Source organism: Myripristis murdjan, chromosome 6 (assembly GCF_902150065.1).
Source record: "Myripristis murdjan chromosome 6, fMyrMur1.1, whole genome shotgun sequence".
Lineage (NCBI taxonomy): Eukaryota > Metazoa > Chordata > Actinopteri > Holocentriformes > Holocentridae > Myripristis > Myripristis murdjan.
This window is the reverse complement of record NC_043985.1, coordinates 30,722,984-30,744,191: the sequence shown is the minus strand read 5'-3', so window position 1 is coordinate 30,744,191 and position 21,208 is coordinate 30,722,984. Positions and strand designations below refer to the sequence as shown.

Genomic DNA, 21,208 nt, shown 5'->3' with positions numbered 1-21,208 from the left:
CTCTCTTTCTCTCCCTCTCTCTCTCACTGTCTCTTTCTTTCTCTCTCTCTCTCTCTCTCATTCCTCTGGCATTTGCCTCTGGTTCCTCGCTCACACACACCTTGCACTCCAGGAGAGCAGAACCAATAAATTGGGGAATGTATGTATGTATGTGTATGTGTATATGTGTGTGTGTGTGTGTGTGTGTGTGTGTGTGTGCGTGTGTGTGTGTGTGCTTCACCCCATGTGAGCAAGGCTGCAAGTGTGTGTTTCACTGAAAATCTCTATATGTGTGTGTCCATCTGTGGCTGCAGGCGGGCTCTGCTGTAGACTGCATGTACATTTATATGTAAGTATGTGAATGTCTGTGTGTGTGTGTGTGTGTGTAACTCAGCCCCATGTGAGCTATAGGCTTCAGCCAGTGTGTGTGTGTGTGTGTGTGTGTTTTCTACCAGGCTTGTGCCCTTTTGTATGTACAGTGCGACTGTGTGTGGGTGTGTTCCTGAGGCGGGAGACAGTAAAGTCTGTTTAATCCTCAGCAGCCCCGGACACACCAGCACAGCATGCTAACAGCACAAACACACACACACACACACACACATTCGCCGGTGTGTGCGCGTGAGCATGCATGTGTGTGTGTGTGTGTGTGTGTGCGCGCGCGTGCATGTATAGCCTGGGGAGCTACCTTAGCACCACACACGGTTAATCCATCCACCACCTCACAGAGAGAGACGGAGTGATGGAGGGCGGGCAGGATGGATGGGTACATGGCGGGGGGGTGGGGGAGTGTGTGTGTGGGGGGGGGGGTGGGGGGTGGAAGAGAGATTCACATAGAAAAAGACGGAGAAAGAGTATGGATTTATTCTTAGTCAAGACTCGCTGGCCGACCCTGCAGCGGTCACCTGGCGTTAAATAACTTTGCACGTTACCAACGTGAAATATTAGAGGTTGCACTCCCTATTACTCAAGCCCCTTACAATTAAATTTATTTATTCTTAATTTTGCACTAAGAATAATGGTGATGTGTGACGATTTTTGCTGAAAGGAGATTTTTATTTATTTTTTTATATACATTTTTATTTTCTTTTTCTTATATATGTCTTTTTTGTGTGTCATTTATTATTATTATTATTTTTTTTTTTTTTTGGTTAGATTTAAATATTAGAGGTTGCACTCCCTATTACTCAAGCCCCTTACAATTTATTTATTCTTAATTTTGCACTAATAATAATGGTGATGTGTGATGATTTTTGCTGAAAGAAGATTTTTATTTTTATTTTTTAATATACATTTTTATTTTCTTTTTCTTATATATGTCTTTTTTGTGTGTAATTTATTATTATTATTATTATTTTGGTTAGATTTAAATATTAGAGGTTGCAATCCCTATTACTCAAGACCCTTACAATTTATTTATTCTTAATTTTGCGCTAATAATAATGGTGATGTGTGACGATTTTTGCTGAAAGAAGATTTTTATTTATTTTTTTATATACATTTTTATTTTCTTTTTCTTATATATGTCTTTTTTGTGTGTCATTTATTATTATTATTTTTTTTTTTTGGTTAGATTTAAATATTAGAGGTTGCACTCCCTATTACTCAAGCCCCTTGTATATTTATTTATTCTTAATTTTGCACTAATAATAATGGTGATGTGTGATGATTTTTGCTGAAAGGAGATTTTTATTTATTTTTTTATATACATTTTTATTTTCTTTTTCTTATATATGTCTTTTTTGTGTGTCATTTATTATTATTATTATTTTTTTTTTTTTTTTTTTTTTTTTGGTTGGATTTAAATATTAGAGGTTGCACTCCCTATTACTCAAGCCCCTTACAATTTACTTATTCTTAATTTTGCACTAATAATAATGGTGATGTGTGATGATTTTTGCTGAAAGAAGATTTTTATATATATATATATATATATTTTTAATATACATTTTTATTTTCCTTTTCTTATATATGTCTTTTTGTGTGTAATTTATTATTATTATTATTTTTTTGGTTAGATTTTACTTTTTGTATAATGTACTATATGTGCTGTATGTTGTTGGTATGTCTTACGTTGTATGACTTAAGTGCCTGTGGAAATATCAATAAAAAGAATTTTCAAACTAAATGACAACTAGCGCACTTCCAGGCACTGGTCAGTACAGATAAATACCTTGTGTTCACGTCAGAGGCACCTTCATATCCAGTATCATATCATCCAATTCATATCCATAATTGCACCTTTAGGGGTACGACAGCTTGTCACCGCGGCGGTCCCGTCTTTTGTACCCTCGACATTGGGTCCTTATTTTTGCACCTTAAAGTCTTGTTGTCCTATATTATCACCACAGTGTTGACTGGATAATTGCATTACCTGTTTTTCATATCCATCTATGAACATCTATGAACCTTTTTCTGCTTGGGAATATCTTTTTATAGTCCAGTCATTTTATGAAAAAACCTAGGACAAACTGCAAGAGAAGCAAACTCAACTGGTTTTGTATCCTCAGTTTGTCCTGAGTGAGAGAAAAAAAGTCCCAAGGAATCCCATTGGTGGAAAGTTTTGAAAATCACCTCTATATGACCATATAATACCAAAAAACAGCCTTTTAACACACAGGGGAAAGGGGTTCAAAATTTTTAGCTCTGAAAAAGGTCTACATAATTACCATGAGGTCCAATAATCAGATACTGGGTCTACGTTTGTGTTGATGTCCCATGGAGGAAAGAAATGGAGCAAAGTGTACCAATACAGTGAGACTCGCACACAACACACCTTTATACACTTGTAAACTACACACACACACACACACTCCATGGGAAACTTGTGTCTTCATGCATGTGCAACATGTGTGTGAGGCCACCGTTCGCCCTCTGTAACATCACACCTGAAACACACCTGCATGTCCTTCTCCTTCTCATACGTGGATTGTAATCTACACTGCAGCGAGGAAGTGAACACCGCGAACAAGCATGTATCTCCTACGGTTAATTAAATTAATCGTTCATATTAAATTGAGCAGGTACACATCAGAGAGTAAACCCGCCTGAATTCAGTTTATCCAACATTTTCAGCCTCAGATAAACGTCTCTGAGTTGAAATTCGGAGCACATATCAGCATATAATATCAGCCATCTTGTCTTTCCGGGGGGGAAAAGGACAGTTTCCCTCCCAAACTGACGTCCTGTTGGTCTGCGCTCAACTCTGAATGCTCTGTCCCGCCCAAACGGCCTCTTTCAGCCAGAAATAGATCAAATCAGAAAAGTGAGAGTCCATTTTGCGGCGCCTTTAGGGAGAACATAATTGACGAGCCGCAATTTATTCATTAGTACAGCATGGCTTTCAAGAGAGAGAAGAAAAAAAAAAGTTTCTCAGAGAGGCCTGATCTGAGGAAAGCCCGTCTTAAATGTCACCGTTAACCGGCCCACGGGGAAACAGCGACTCAAAACAGCGACTGAGGGTTCGTTTACGGAGCGTTTCACATGCGTTTTGGCGTCAGACAGACAGAAGAAAGCGGGAAACAAAAAGGCCGGCGAAGACAAAGATAGCGAGGATGATCCAGACTGAAAAACGCTGAAATGACGGGAGTGCATGCTTTCTCCTCCCTCCGTCTTTCTCCTTCCCTCTACCCCTCCTCCTCTCTCTCTCTCTCCCTTTCTTTCCGTCCGTCCTCGCCGCCTGCCTTTCAGCCGAACACCCTCTCTTCAAACGAAGCCCTCAGCTGGGAAGCAGCATCCCTTTAACAGTGGCAGGTAAAAGGGCCAGGGAGACGGCATGCGGGGAAAGGGATGAAAAGAACGAGTGAGAGAAGAGAGAAATAAATCCTAATGACTGGACAACCCCCCACACCCCTTCGGAAAAAAAGAGGAAGAAACAGCAGAATGGAAAGATGTGGGCAGAGGCACACCGCTGAGTGTGTGGAGGAGGAGAGAGAGAGTAAAGGAGAGAAGGGGGGGGGAGGAGGTGCAGGGATGGACATGATGCTGTATCTGTGTTTAACAATAAACGGGTGGGGGGTGAGAAAGAGGGTTGAAAACGACTGGTACAGGGAGGAGGAGGAGACGATTTTATATTGGAAATAAAAAGGAAAGAGAAGGGAAAAACAGCAGGAGGGATGATGGGGAAAAAAAAAAAAGGAGAAACTCTTGTTAGGCTTCTTGCTTTCCTGAAACTGAATTTTTCCGATTTTTGCCACCGGTGTGTTCGGAAACGCCGGAGCTGAGGTGTTTTCTCCGCCGCGGATGAGAACATCTGCTCAGTGGCTTGAATGTAAATGTAAATGGTGGATGTAATGGGCAAGAGGAGAGGAGGAGGCGCCGTAAGAAGAAAGGGAGGGGAGAGAGAGAGAGAGAGAGAGAGAGAGAGAAGGAGGGAAGCATAAGACCATAATTTAACGAGAGAATAGATATAGGAAGGAGGGAGGGGAGGATGGAGGGGGGCCTGATGAAGGGACGATGCGGGGGGCCGAGATCTAAGCCGCACCACTCCTCCCTACACTCCTACCTAGGAAAAGAGGGATTTGCTCTCCCTGGGAGGGATGGAGAGATGGAGGGAGGCGGGGGAGGAGAGATGAGGAGAACAGGAGGCCCACTGAGAGAGAGTGAGAGAGAGAGAGAGAAGGGAGAGGGGGAGTGAGGGAGGGAGGGAGGACTGGGGATAAAGGGAAAAATATCAAGAGAAAAAAAAGAGGGAGATTTATCATAAATATCATTCTGAGTGGGAAAAAAAAAAATCCCCGCCATGCTCACCCAGTTACTGAGGCTCAGGAGAGCATTTTAATGTGCAGAGGCAGTGGAACATCATTTGAAAAAAAAAAAAAAACAGACAGAAGGTCCACACTCTCACCAAAAGCAGATTTTAGGCTCCCTTTCTAAGAATAAGAATCACCCTGGGCGACAGTGCAGCTGTTCTCCTGATGCAGGGAGGATGTGCAGGGAAGGAGGCGAGGAGGCGATCCAGGAGCGCCTCACTGGCCTCATGCTGCATTTTGAGACCGTTTTAGGGAAGAGACGCGTCGAAAAATTGGAAAAAAGAGGCTCTTTGACGGAACGAGTGACCGCGAATACGGGTCGCTTCGCTTTTGCCGGCAATTTTTAAGTCTGTAAAAACCACAGATGGGATCAAGTCACCCATGTGCAAGTCTCAAGTCAGTCTCAAGTCTTAACCTTCAAGTCTCAAGTAAGTCTCAAGTCTTAACATTCAAGTCCCAAGTAAGTCTCAAGTCTTAACCGTCAAGTCCCAAGTAAGTCTCAAGTCTTAACCTTCAAGTCTCAAGTAAGTCTCAAGTCTTAACCTTCAAGTCTCAAGTAAGTCTCAAGTCTTAACCCTCAAGTCTCAAGTAAGTCCCAAGTCATTTTTCCTTGGGCAAGTCAAGTCAAGCCAAGTCACAGGTTATGTCAAGTCAAGTCAAGTCCTGTAATAGATCAAGTCAAGTTCAAGTCAAGTCACATTATTACAATCTTACCTGCAGAACCCGGTCTTAATAAAGAGAAAATCTAAGATATTAGTAACTATCAAATAATATTATCGGCCAATTGAGTTAACCTGTTTAAAAAATATGACTTTTTGCTTTATTGTTCTGTTTTATTGATCTGCTTTCCTAGCGTCAATCAGGCCCTACATGTCATGCACTAACTCGCCAATAGTCAGTAAGAGACTATAAATCACACGCAAACCATCTCGTATCCATGCCTGTATCAAGCTAACGTTAGCTAAGCTAACTATGACTTTTTGTCAAGTCAAGTCACAAGTCATTAAAACAGCGACTTGTGTCGACTCAAGTCCAAGTCGCAACGACTCAAGTCCCCATCTCTGGTAAAAACATGCAGAACCACCTCGATGTGCTTCTTCTGCTGCTTTCAGGAGAGTAAAGACGTCAAAAATAATAAAAAAAAAGATTTATTTACACTGAGCCCGATGTGCGGTGACAGTATTTCAACAACAGGGAGAAGCTACCACTGTGGACCAGACCTAACTTCTGATTTTCCATCACACTCTCACTCAGAGTCAGTCTACATGTGTGTGTGTGTGTGTGTGTGTGTGTCAGTGGTCCCCCATGGCCGGCCGTGCCGTCCTGCTCGACTCTCGCCTCCTCAGCAAACCTCTCGTCCCCTAAGACTGCAAGCCTGTCACTGTGTGTGTGTGTATTTCTTCATGTGTTTATATATATGTGTGTGTGTGTGTGTGTGTCAGAGAATACTCGGCCGACACACACATGAACGCAGCAGAGCAGAGCGAATGTGACAGGACAAACGCAATGTGCTGTTTGTTATGCAGCACATCGCTCGCATCTGCGTTGTCTGCTGTCTATTACCGCTGTGTGTGTTTGTGACACGTGTGTGTAAGTGTGTCTGTGTGTGTGATTGCATTTGCACTTGTTTGTCCAAAGAGCTCCAAAACAAATCCTAGCATGCTGTACCTCTCAAACACACACAGATACCTGTGCACACACACTGCTGAATGCATCATGTCTGTTTTAAAGGCAGACAGTCTTTAAATTACACAAAACATAGTAAATGCACACACACACACATAAACACACACACACATGCATACACACTAGTTATGTAACCGAACCCGAATACGATATTCGGAAGTACACAAATAATGCTTTGATCCCAAATAGTTTTTCTGTCTGAAGTTTCTCCTCATTATTTGGGAGCTTTTTTCTAAAAAAAAAAAAAACAAACAAAAAAAAAAAACGTTTGGATGTGTGTTTCGAGCAGGATTTTGTGATTTTGAGCCAATTCCAAGAGATTAAAACAAAACGTAGCAAAAAACATGTCGGTGTGTATGTTAGTGCGGAAGTTTTCTCACAGACAATAACGGGAAAAGAAGCGGCGATAAAACGGTGGATACATTTTTTTTTTCTTTTTCTTTTTTTTTTTTTTTGGGAGTGTCACGACCCCTCACCAAACGACTCGGTTCACCGGCAGAATCTGATCCATTCAGTCCGATCATGTCTGTGAAGTCCAGAAGAGCCGCACGAGTCATTAGTGGGCACTCTTTCTTTCTCTCTTTCTTTCTTTCTTTATTATTCCGTATGTTTTTTGGAACTCCTCCTACAGCTTTCGCTTTAGGCCCACACAATGAATTGGGAAAATGTGTGGCCCGATTGGGAGAAGTGTGCTTTTACTTTTATAAGGAATCCGACATGCGGAATTTTCGCAATTATGATTTTACGGAAAATTTCGGCCAACAGAAATGAACGGCCAAAACTTCGGAAGGCTCCAGGATGCAGAGCTTTTGACCTGCGTCCACGCACCAAATACGAAAAACGTGCGTCTTGTGGAGAAGAAGCGGCGCGTCGATTTTCGAGGCGCTCCGACTTTCCGTTTTTTCGCAATTCCAGTTTGAAGTCGGAATTCCGGACGCAACACACACTAATGGCGGAATGTTCGGAGAGCCAGAGTGAGTGACATCACGGTTAGAGTGCAGCAGCCCTGAAAAATCGTCTAAAAATTTGGTCTTTAACTTGCTCCCCTGGCCACAATTTTCACTCCACATGCATAAATTCGGGTAAAGTAGTAGGAAAACTAGTTGTGCTTTGAAAAATGTAAAAACAAAAGCAAAGTAGCTTCAACTTTTTAAACTGTGACCCTTAACGAGGCAGGAGTGCCAGCTCTCTCCCCCATAGACTCCCATTATATCTGGAATGCAAAGTCTCGGGAGAGAAGCAGAAACACACTTTTTCAACTCGCCGTTTCTCGGGCATTTTTGGGAGTTGGAAAATGATTTTGACACCGTTTGAAAGCCCAAAGCGTTACCTTTCTCATGATACATTTTATTTTCTGCTCAGAAACCGCGCACCACGGTCACTCTTCCAGCTTGCCCACGCAGTTTCCCCAGAAACTGCACTTTTCTGAATAATGAATCTGAAGTTGTTTTTTTTTTTTAAAAGCCCGAATCCGAACCTGAATACAAATAGTGCAATGGCTGTACACCCCTAACACACACACACACACACACACACACACACACACACACACAGGAGGTCCATTGACTTCAAGTACATTTCACTGACTAATGAAATTCTGTGCCTCCAAATTGCCGCGTTTCTTTGACTGCTGCATCAAATTCTTTAAAAATACAAAAAAAAATATCCCTCAAAAACTTTTTTTTTCTCACATCCAATAACATCCCAGAGTCCTTCAGGAGCCGTGTGCACGGTGCACGTCCACCGGCCGGCACACACACACACACACACACCTTGAGGCCCGGCCGCCCCGCCAACACACAGCAGCTTCACACAGCTACAGCGGCCGCTCGGTGGTCAGAGCCCCCGCGGGATGATGGGAAAATGCAGCCAGGGAGGCAGCTGGCATCGACAAAGCGCCTCCCCATCACCTCCCTGACCAGCCTGCACCCCCCCCCCCCCCTCCTCCTCCTCCTCCTCCTCCTCCTCCTCCCTGTTTCTGCTCCTCCCACTGTGAACCGCCTCTCCTCTTCTATTATTTTTTAAACCGCAACAAGAAGAAGACACTGCTCTCTCTCTCTCTCCCTCTCTCTCTCCGAGCACACACACACACACACTCAGTCTGTCAGTGTCTCTCTGTGACTCCTCGCCCCCCCCTCCCCCTCCACCCCTCTTGCAGGGGCGACTGCGCGTTGAACTGCATTCTGGGAGACGCCAGCCTTCTTTAATCTACCAGCAGGCCTTCGCAGCTGCCTGTCAGCAACCCAACACACACACACACACACACACACACACACACATGCAGACAGGATGCCAAGTGGCAGTGAAAGGATTCCATGTGTGTGTCTGAGAGAGAGAGAGAGAGAGAGAGAGAGGGATGAGATTCATCCGCCACTTCACAACACGACTTGTTCGAGTTCAAAAATAAAAACCTCTCGCTGTCTGTCTCTTTCCTTCTCTCAGGAAACCTATACGGCTTTGTGGAGGCCCCAAGCGAATCCCTCCATCCATCTCTCTCTCTCTCTCCCTCTCTCTCTCTCTCTCTCTCTCCCTCATTCCTTCCCCGCCTCAAAACTCAATTAGTAAATTAGTTCCAGCTCGCTAAGCGATAAACAGCGGCCTGGGAGCGCGTAAACACACACTGCACACTCCATTAGGGCTCCACAAGCAGCATGCAACCCAACACCCAGGGTACACAGGTACATACACACACACACACACACACACACACACACACACACACACACACACACACACACACACAGAAGAACGTTCATACATTCACTCACACACACAGAGGCTCGCCACAACTTCACAACAAAAGCCGACAAATCTGACTACAAAACACACACACACACACACACACACACACACACACACACACACACGCACACGTGAGTGCAACTGAGGTAAAAGTGAAGAATGCTTGACACTTTTCCACAAACGCTCCTTCCTTCCCTCCTTTCCTCCACGACTCCGAGCCCTCTCTTCTTCCACTTTCATGTATTTTTAACTTTCTTTATTCTGCTGTCTGCCTCTCTCTCTCTCTCTCTCTCTCTCTCTCTCTCTTTTTTTCTTTTTGTACTTTTTGTGTAATGTTATTGTAGCAGTTGTTGATTCCACCCAGGAGAGAGAGAGAGAGAGAAGACATTAGCTTGCCCACACCTCTTCATCTTCTCTCCTGCAAACTCTCCTCCTCTCTGCTTGCCTCAGTCACACACACACACACACACACACACACACAGACACACTTGGTGTAAGTGAAGCTTCACACAGCAAGACACCAGTGGAAGAAAAAGAGGAAAAGAAGAAAGAGCCAGGGTGAGGGAGGGAGAGAGAGAGAGAGAGAGGGAGAGAGAGAGAGAGAGACTTTTAAATGATGGACTGTAAAAAAAAAAAAAAAAAAACTTCTCAACGTAGCATCAAGTGCCTTCACACCCTCACACACACACGCGTGAAGTGTTTATACATGTCTGCGTGCACACACACACACACACACACACACACACACACGGCGTTAACGTACCACTGAGCTGGTTAAAAGCAAGCTTTCATGGTGTTTAAAAATTTAAACACACACACACACACACACACACACACACAGGAACACACACGGCGGTGTATTTTGACAGTGTGTGACGACCGTGGGTAAAGCACTTAAGCTGCTGTAATTAGCCTGATCGCCGTGGCGACAGAAGATGCTTTCTTTTATCCTTTTACTTCAGGAGCCGGCATGACACACACACACACACACACACACACACACACACACACAGAGGACCACATGCACATGATGACTGACATGGCCGAGCTCAAAGCGACAGAGATGGATGCGTCACACACACACAGGATATAAAGATGGAGATGCGCAGACAAACCTACAGACGCACACATGCACACACACACACACACACACACACACACACACACACACAGCATGTGGGGGAGCCGTAACAATGAAAAGCAGACAAAAAAACAGCGTGGTGTTGGTTTAGTACCAAAAGTTGACAACATAACACCAACGAGCAGCTCCTCTCTCTCTCTCTCTCTCTCTCTCTCTCTCTCTCTCTCTCTCTCTCTCTCACTTCTTACACACACACACACACACACACACACACACACAGACAGACAGAAGACTTGGTTTTCTCTGTGAGGTAACAAGCAGAGACAAAGAGGATGAGACGAGACTCACGGGCTCAAACACGGCGTCTGACACTTTTAAACCCTTAAAAAAAAAAAAAAAAAACTTTCTGATGCCACTTAAAATAAACGACGAGGCCTGAAGTGCACGTGACGAAGAAGACAGCGGCACACGTGCACGCACAAACACACCCAGAGACGCTTCCATCGTCTATTCAAAGTGTGTTTGACTGGATTATAGATCTGTTTTCATTTTTGGTGACATCACTGTTGCCAAGCGCTCAAGAGACCACCTGCCAATCAAACGGCGTGGGCGGGACTGTGACCACTTTCCTCTCGGATGTTCTCCTTCAGTGGGGGTGGACTGTCCTGTAGGTGGCGCTCTTTTCCTTGTCTGTTCACGCTGACCGCCCTGCTCTTCTTCGTCTGTTTCGCCCGAGCGTGAAACACTTGGACTGATCTTACAACAAAAAACGTGAAAACGTCACGCGTTACGTCCGATTTTTTTAAGAGTAAAGAGAGAGACGATGTGGAGAGAGAGAAAGGAACATGAGTGTAAAAGCGGAAAGACAGGAAAATAGAGAGAGAGAGCAAGAAAGAGGGAGGGAGGGAGGGAGGGGAGGTGCAGTGGAGCCAAGCCAGGTCTGAACAAAGAACTACAGTAACAGTCCACTGGCCTTACAGCTGCTCTCTCCACACACACTCCCTGGGCTCTGGCTCTGGGCGTGTGTGTGTGTGTGTGTGTGTGTGTGTGTGTGTGTGTGTGTGTGAGTGTGTGTGTGTGTGCGCACTGCTGTGAGGGTCCCCATGGGTGTCCACCCTTTCAGCAGTCGGCCTGCCAACTCATAAACCCCCCAACCTCCAGCTCCTCCTGCAGAGAGGAGGAGGAGGAGGAGGAGGAGGAGGAGGAGGAGAGACAGAGCATCGGAGGCACACAGAAACTTGACGGAACGAACGAGGGAGGAGCGGAGGGTGAAAGTGACGGGAGGAAGGAAAGAAAGAAAGAAAGGAAAAGAGAGGAGGAGGAAGAAGACAGAGAAGGGAGAGGAGGAACGGAGAAATGAGAGAAATCGTGAAAAGGGGAAGTAGAGATGATGGAGAGAGAGAGAGAGAGAGAGAGAGTGAGATGAATGGATGTCAAGATAGAGACGGAGGGAGTGGAGGGAGAGGGGGCGGAGCCTGGCCCCCCGCGGCGGAGGGGAGGAAGTGTGTGTGTGTGTGCTCACATCAGCTGATCAATAAAAAGATCCTTTTTTTTACGGTTTGCACTTCCTTTGCTGCATCTTCATCATCATCATCATCATCATCTTCATCATCATCATCATCATCATCAGCTGCAGTAACACTTGATCTGCTGTTGTGGGTCTGACGAGCTAATCCACGGCTTCCTCGTTCTCCTAAACCCCGCCTCCTGTGTCTCACGCACCCGCTGTCTGTGATCATCAGTTCATGGTGAAGCATCCATTCATCCATTCATCCATTCACTGTTTCACCTTCATGTCGTGTTTCTCCACAAATGGAAAAGTCGTGTTCACTAATTGACTCTTGTGGTCTCGTGACCCGCCTGTGTGTGACGGCGTGCTAACGAGCTAACACACACACAGACGGAAACGGGACGTCGACCTCCCACAGCCTCAGCCGCTAATAATAGTTAGTAGTAACAGTACCGCTAGGGGCGCTAGACTTGAGCCAATCAGAGTTAGAGCAAAGTCAGCTGATATTGATGATAATGAGTAAAAACAGCGTGAAATCACACAAACCTACACAGCAACACCTCCCTCACACACACACACACACACAGCACCATGACAGCATATAATCTGTATAATCCCTCAGTATGAACTGTATGTTGATTTGGTAACACTTCTTTTTTGTGACTTTTATTTGAAATTTCTTTGAAACTGTCACCAAATGACATCAACATTTACCTCAAAACTGACTGAAAACCAAAACGTCACCAAACTTATTTCGAACATTTCAAATGATGCTGCAAACTATATTTATGATTTTTATTTCATGGTGTTCCAGTAAACTACCATGAAATTCACAGCCCACTGAGATCAAGTGTTATCGTTCATGTTATAGTTAATGTGTAACTCTGGATTTTATTGTCATACTCTATGTTTCATGTGTTGTTTGTGAATTGTTGCTTGTTTGTTGGTGTGTGATCCTCTGGGATGTACAGATATATTTGTACTTTTTTACCCAGCAAAATCAATCAGTAACAATATTAATGAGGAACTCTGAGAACATCTGTAATTGTATATTTGTACACTTATTCACACGTGTCACCGTTTAAAACTATTTTATATGATGTTGCTGAATGAGACTCTCTTCTGGTTCATTTTCTCTTTCTAAACTCAACTCAGCTTCATTTATATAGCACTTTAAAAACAACCACAGCTGAAACAAAGTGCTGTACAAAAATGAAAATAAAACAGCAAAACAGAAAGAAAAGTAGAAATGATAAAAACAATCAAACAAATTAAAACAGAGCCAGGTCTGATGCTGGAATTTAAAATCAATGTGCATAAATGATCATAAAACAACAAAACAGTAAAAGTAATAAAACAGTAAAAAGGAATATAAACAACAGAACAAATAAAACAGAGCGACGTCTCATGCTGGGTTAAAGGCCAATGAGTAAAAATGGGTTTTAAGAACTCCCATTGGCTGTTTAGTTTGACTACAGGTTCACCTCTAACTCTGAGATTTTAATTAAAAAACGTCGGAAAAAGTCTTTATTGCAAGTTGTGTTTGGTGGAAATCCACTCCTTGACTGGATGTCGCTCAACAAATTTCAACGGGAAGTTTGTTACTGGACCAATCAAATAAACACAAGTGTGTTTCAACTGGCTGCCAATCAATGACACACACACACACACACACACAGTAAATGAACCTCCTGATGCTAACTGGCAGTGTAACTGTCCATGAATTATTTTCTTTGTCTGCCGGTAAAATGTGAGTCTTCCCTTTTAATAGGAAAGCGGTCAATTAATGACAAATTTCTATTTATGAATTTTTAATCAGTGTTTTCTGGATATTATTATAAAACGCACCGTGGCCATCATCTGGCTTTATTTTGGTTTGTTTTTTGTCTCAGTGCAAACGCAGCCTTCTTTTATTACTGCAACACAGAACCGTCAAACAACAGCTAATCATTCATCTGCTCAACAAATACATTTCATTAATCAGAGACGATCATCTCTGCAGCACACACACACACACACACACACACACACACACACGCAGGAACCCCTGCTGTTGTAATTAAAGGTGTCCTTGACAACTAGATAGACCACTTTCACACTCTTGGACCCTTGAACGTCAGAGTAGGCCTATTCACACACACACACACACACACACACACACTTTCTCACATCCACCACATCTTTCCACATCAACAGCTTCATGGGCCACCTGGTGAGTCCGCACACACTCACACCCACACACACACACACACACACACACACACACACACACACAGCTGGGCAGATTTTGGCACCTTGGGTGTCAATCCACTCCCCTGTTGTCTGTTTCACAGAGGGTGCTAATATCTGACCAAAATATTGAAAGATTAGAAACACACACACACACACATGCACACATGCACACATGCAAATACACAGACAGCTCCACATATGCACAAGGCCACAAGTGCACACACACCGCCAAAACACACACACAGACACAGCTAGCACTCTCTGTGTGATTAATGAATAATGTAAAATTAATAGCTTCATATTCAGATGTCTGACTGCTTTTGATTTGTTTCTTCTTTATGCTCAGCTGTGTGTGTGTACGTGTGTGTGTGTGTGTGTGTGTGTACATGTGTGTGTGTGTTACACCCAATGTCTATACTTTAAGCTTACTGCAACTGCAACGTGCTGGGACTGCTGTGTGTACTCAATCTGTATGCATGGAGTGTGTGTATGTCTGTGTCCACAAGCGTGTATGTGTGTATTTGTGCATCTTTGCCTTTGCCTCTGTGTGTGAGCAAGAGTGTGTATATCTGTGTGTGTGTGTGTGTGTGTGTGTGTGTGTGTGTGTGTGTGTGTGTGTGTGTGTGTGTGTTGGTCCAGGTGCTGGGACCTGTGTGTGTCCCTGGGCAGGGAATGCAGGGGTCCCTGGACTCCCCTCTGCTTCCTGCTAACGAGCCACACACACACACACACACATCCATACACACCGCATCGATCAGGGGGAGGATGGGGGTCGCTCTGCGCCCCGTTAGCCAACCGCTAAGGACTGAGTGCCTCAGGGCACACTGCCCCCCACCTACACGCACACACACACACACACACACACACGAGCACACAAATACATACATGCAAACACACACAGAGCTCATCTGCATACCGCCCTCACACTGAGGTTTCCACGCCGCCTCACATACTAACAAGGCAGAGTCTTCACTGCACCGCCGGACCCTGAAGGAGCAACAACCGACACTGAGGAGCGTCACCTAGCAACAACTGACACCGAAGAGCGTCACCTAGCAACAACTGACAATGAAGAGCGTCACCTAGCAACAACTGACAAACAACTGACAATGAAGAGAATTACCTAGCAACAACTGACAATGAAGAGGGTCACCTAGCAACAACTGACAAACAACTGACAATGAAGAGCATCACCTAGCAACAACTGACACCGAAGAGGGTCACCTAGCAACAAGTGACAATGAAGAGGGTCACCTAGCAACAAATGAGCAACAACTGACAATGAAGAGAATTACCTAGCAACAACTGACAACAAAGAGCATCACCTAGCAACAACTGACAAACAACAGCATTGCCTGGCAACAACTGACAATGAAGAGAGTCACCTAGCAACAACTGACAATGAAGAGGGTCACCTAGCAACAACTGACACTGAAGAGTGTCACCTAGCAACAACTGACAGCGAAGAGGGTTACCTAGCAACAAATGAGCAACAACTGACAACGAAGAGAGTCACCTAACAAAAGCTGACAGTGTGACCTCACAACAACTGACAAAAAAAAACAAAAAATATCATTAAGGAGCATCGTAGCAACAACCAACAAAAAAGAGCATCACATAGCAACAGCTGGTGACGGACACGGTGACCTGCCAAGGAAGAACAACAGGAGCGACTGCCAGCATCTTTAAATAAAGGTAATAAAGGTGTGTGGTCTGATGTGAGTCGCTGTCCTGGTGCTCAGTGATGTCAGTGTTATCTTGAACACTGCACATGAAGCAGCATTCTGACATTCTGACTGACGCTGTGAGTTTGGATCTTCATATAAACTCATAAATAATCAATCAGCCTCATTACATTAAAGGGCCAGTGTTACTGTCATATCTATATCAAATGAAATAAACTAAACATCAATAACTGATTTTACTGTCCATTTTCCCTGTCAGGTAGCTGATCCTCTTTGTAGCACAAGCACACACACACACACACACACACACACACACACACACACACACACACACACATATACACACACGCACACACACACACAGGCTAGTGATCAGATTAATTACCGCAGGAGTGGTCTTAACATCTGGTCTGCAGTCAACCCTGTCTTTGGGGCATGAGTGTGTGTGTGTGTGTGTGTGTGTGTGTGTGTGTGTAGTGCAGTGTGTGTTTCTGTGTGTGATGGAGGGAGCTGTGTATTGCCATTCAGTTGTATATGCCAAAGCTTGAAAAAGAACTTTGATAATGGCTACCCCTCCATCTGTATGTGTATGTGTGTGTGTGTGTGTGTGTGTGTGTGTGTGTGTGTGTGTTTGTCGACAGGTGCAATGAAAGGTGTGGGCCGGAGCTGTAGTAACACCAGTTTTTATGTATTCTGTAATTAACATTGTTCCCATATTTATATCGTCTTGCAGAGCAGATCTGATTGGGCTACAGGGACCAAACACACACACACACACACACACACACACACACAAAGAAACACACACACACACACACACACACACACAGGAGAGGCGTCATTAGAAACCATTAGCAGACAACATTAAGTGGCTAACAGCTACAACAACGCCAGGCTGTTAAACTTTATGATCATTATTATGAGCGAGGATGATTGCTGCTAAAATAACACACCGAGACTGCAGAAAGAGAGAAGGAGAGAGAGAGAGAGAGAGTAATAAATGAAGAAGAGAGGTAGAAAATAGAGAGAGAGTGAAAGAACGGCTACAGAGAGGAGACAAGTGAAAGGTGGGTCACCGATCTCTCATTAAAAACCAAACAAAAGACAAAAAAAATCTAATTTCACGTCACATCTTGCATTCAAAGCTGTGAGTGTGTGTTGTTGTTGTTGCTGTGTGTGTTGTGCTGTGTGCTTTACGCTGCTGCACGGAGTCATGTCGTGTACGACGCGCTGTAATATTTTAATTGGGCGTGTGTGAAGGAAAACGGTTTTATTACTTTGGCAGACGAGCGCTTTGATCAACTTCCTGTTGTTCAATGAGTGTGTCGGATATTTGGTGTTCCCCCTGCACGGCGACTGAAGCATCAGTCCATACATGAAACTGTCACCGAGTGTCTCATTAAAGCTCCTCCGGCAAAAAGGTTCAATTTAGAACCGCAAAAAAAATTAAAAAAATAAAAAAATAAATAAAAATTTTGCCGCGGATACAGTAAAGCCGGTGAAGATCATTTTTAACCAAAAGCATTATTTAAAAAAAAAAAAAAAAAAACAGAATGGTGCAACAATAGACAGTGGTATTATTAGACACTTTGAAAAAAAAAAAAAAAAAAAAACAGAACAGAGGCAGGAAAACAAAGTGCTGAGGGAGGCAAGTCTCCATGAGTAAGCATCTGGGTGAAGAAGAGGTTAAAAAAAGGAGGGGTGGAGGGATGGAGGGGGGGGCTTCGTCTACTCTGCAGCCCTGGGCGAAGGGGAACCAGGAAGAGAGAAAAGGAAGATAGAGATGAATATACAGAGAGTGAGAGAGAGAGAGAGAGAGAGAGAGAGAGACAGAAAAAGCCCGGCTTCTTTCCTGATTCAGTATGCTGTGTGTGTGTGTGTGTGCGCGCGCGTGTGTGTGTGTGTGTGTGTGTGTGTGTGTGTGTGTGTGTGTGAGCATGAATAATTCAGGTCCACAGAGAGGGCTGCCTGCTGCGGTAATGAGGAGGACATGCATTGATACCAAATATTGCTGGTGGGAAGCTATCGATCCGACAGCCATTTGTCCAAACTTTAGTCGGGGAGGCAGCCGCTGTCTGTGGCCTTTACAGTGACTGACAGACACATGGACAGACAGACAGGCAGACAGACAGACAGGCAGACAGGCAGACAGACAGAAAAAATCCTCTCCAATCCCCTCCCATCTCCCTGAAGAGAAAAGGTGGGATTTGTTTTACTTCGACAAGGTTAAGATGATGGAGTTTTTTTTTTTTTTTTTTGAAAAGGCAGGATAAAATGGAGGATAGAGCTGTGAGAGAGCGAGACGAGATGAGGAAACCCTAATTGAATCCTAGAGACACCTGATTTGCACCTGCTCTTCATAAAGAACCACAGGCCTGGTGAAGGGGGCGAGGATGAAGAGACTGAACCGGACGGACAGAGCGTCTCACGTCTGCAGGACGACTGAGCGCTCGCCCTCGGAAAATGTGAAGACGTGAAGGGCAAGACTGCGGGAAATACTTTTTTTTTTTTTTTTTTTTTTTTTGGTGATTTTATTTTATTGGACAGTGACAGCGGAGAGAGACAGGAACGGGTCGATGCCGCATTCGAAGGTAAGGACTAACCCTGATATGATGATACTGAGACGCCACTGTTTTTTCGAGTTGATTCTGTCTGTCAGTGAAGGCAACACGGGTCATGTAACATCTCAATAACGGAGCCAGCCGCCCTGATTGGTCAATTAAGGCATTTATTTCCAAAACGAAGACCGCATTTGATGAGGCCTTGCTCCTCCTTCCTTTTCTGTCTCATTTCTGTTGACTTGACTGGAGCGACATCCTTTCCTCCAATCAGGCGACAGCAGCAGGCCAGGTGAGTCCCGCCTCAAGCCGCCTGCCTCCATCTTTGGCCAACCTGAAACAGCTTTAACCCTCCAATTATGTTTGGGGTCAATTTGACCCCCAGCCAATGTTTAACGTCTAAATAAATGATTAACATAATTTTTTTTGCTTCATATTTAATGACTTTTCCTAATGTAAAGGGCACTACCAGGTAAACATGAAATTCACATGATGATATATTTTCAATGTCCTGTACACACTTTGTAACGTATCGGTTATAAATAACAAAAATCTGTACTTAGAAATAATATAAAGCCATTAAAACACCAAACATTAATATTTCTTTCCAATTTTAGATCAATCAGTGAGATTTTATGGTGATTTGCATATTTTTCAATCATCGCGTAATACGAATACTGGATGTATAAGTGGGGGGGTTATGTTTTATTCAAAGGGCTATTTAGGTCGTCAGCAAATAAACATAAAGTACCTGACACATAAACTTTGGTAACAATTTTAGTTATAATAATTTAGTGGAGGTTTAAACTGCAGGGGTCAAATTGAGCCCAAACATAAAAGATGTTCGTAAATTTGAACATAACAGGAGGGTTAAGTGAACTAATGCCATGAAGTGTTTATTTTATTTTCCTTACAGGAAGCTTGTGGGACAATAAAAAACTGTAAGTGATTCATGATTATTTTTGTCGGCTGAGCTCTTTTATAAGGAGAAGCTGTGTTTTGTTTTCAGTGGGATAATCCACTGTCACATTAACTGTCACTCTTTCTTGAACAACGACAGGTGTGGTCATGTTAGGGCCCTAAAGCCGAGGGAATGATAGGATTATAAAAGGCGTGTTACAGCTGCTCAGTGTCCAAAACAACTGAAACAAAACAGTATTTCTTATATGTTTTATGCAGCTAAAAAAAAAAAAAAAAAAAAAAAAGCCTGGAGGTCAAACAGACTCCAGAGAAACTCGGATGTGAACAGGACACTGAAAACATGTCATCATGTTCACTTTATGTTTTTTTTTTTTTATTATTACACCAAGTGGACATAAAGTACAGACAGCAGACATACAGCACAAACCGCAACAGACAGCAACATAAAGTTACAATGATATGTATATAGGTAGGGTGTGTGTGTGTGTGTAGATGGAGAAACAGAAGGTATGGTGTTATTATGTCCGATATGGTATAGATAATATAATAAAGATAACTATTAAAGATATAAATAAATTAAAAAAAGAGAAAAGGAAAAAAAAAGTAGTTCATTTTTTCATGTTCACTTTATGTTTACCCACTTGTCCACATAAAATTAGGAAAAGTCATGAAATATGAAGCCACATATTTCATGACTTTCATGACTTGGCCCCGCTCGCCGAGGGCCCCGCTCGCCGAGGCCGGCTCCGCCCCCCGCTCGGCCCCGCTCGGCCCCGCTCGGCCCCGCTCGGCCCCGCTCGGCCCCGCTCGCTCGGCCCCGCTCGCTCGGCCCCGCTCGCTCGGCCCCGCTCGGCCCCGCTCGCTCGGCCCCGCTCGCTCGGCCCCGCTCGCTCGGCCCCGCTCGCTCGGCCCCGCTCGCTCGGCCCCGCTCGCTCGGCCCCGCTCGGCCCCGCTCGGCCCCGGCCTGCAAACTAGGCTGCTCAGTGACAGCAGCTGTGACGGCTCACAGAGAGAAAAATAACAAACCTAAAACCCTTTTCCATCCTCCACACCTCTCCTCCTCCTCCCTCCCCCCCTGCAAAACTTCACATCCCTCCCTCCACACACACACACACACACACACACACACACATACAAACACACACTTGTCTGGTACCAGTGTCAGATATTCCAGGTTAGGGAGAACGCTGGGGAAATTACACTTCTACCCAGGCCCCTAGCACTCTGTGTGTGTGTGTGTGTGTGTGTGTGTGTGTGTGTGCGCGCAGTGGAAAGAATCTCAGGGGTAAACCTGTTACCGCAGGGGAAGTGGACAGGGAATGAAGAGAGGGGGGAGGAGAGAGGAGCGAGGAGGACAGGATGATGGAGTGCAGGAGAGGGCAGCAGGGAGTGAAGCGGGCGAGGACGGAGGAGCGGTCCCGTGGCCTCTCGCCGCGCGCGGGGGGGGGCGGGGGGGGGGCACAGCGCTCTCCTCAAACATGGAGCCTGTGTGTGGCATCATCAACGAGAACGCCATGGAAACCTAATCTCCGTGTGTCTCACCGTACAGGAGAGAGATTGCACCCGGAGATTTTTTTTTTTTCCATGAACGTGTCTTGAAGGCAAACACGCTCTGCTCCTCGTCTCTGATTGGCTGAGTCACATTCAGCACTGTTTTTAAAATAACCCATAAATAAACAACTTAAGACTCCAGCGCAAGCCGATGTGTTGCTTAGCAACCACGCCGAGTGCCCACCATTCAAAAATGATATTGCTAAGCAGAAAAATAGCGCTTAATTATTTAAAAAATACCACTGAATTGTTAAAGACCCCCCTCCAGCCATTGATTAAACCCCTAAAAATCATCACTGTTCATCAATATTGTATATTTCAAAGTTTTTTTGTTTTTTTTTTTGCATGAAAAAAAAAAAAAAAACATCCCTTCATGCCTTAAAATAGCTTGGATGTAACTGTAGACTTTGCACTCATTAAGAAATCTATGAATATGCAAAGAGCCGCTGCCCGTCTCCCTGCCGGCTGGCACACTGGCTTGTAACTTGCATTGTAGTTCATAATCTAGTCATGTA

At 44.4% G+C, this 21,208-nt stretch overlaps 1 protein-coding gene across 4 annotated transcripts in view; it reads right to left on the bottom strand.

The window, feature by feature from the left end:
- znf423 (zinc finger protein 423) overlaps window positions 1-21,208 on the bottom strand; it is a 224,593-nt gene that overhangs the window by 63,206 nt on the left and 140,179 nt on the right. The window lies entirely within an intron of this gene.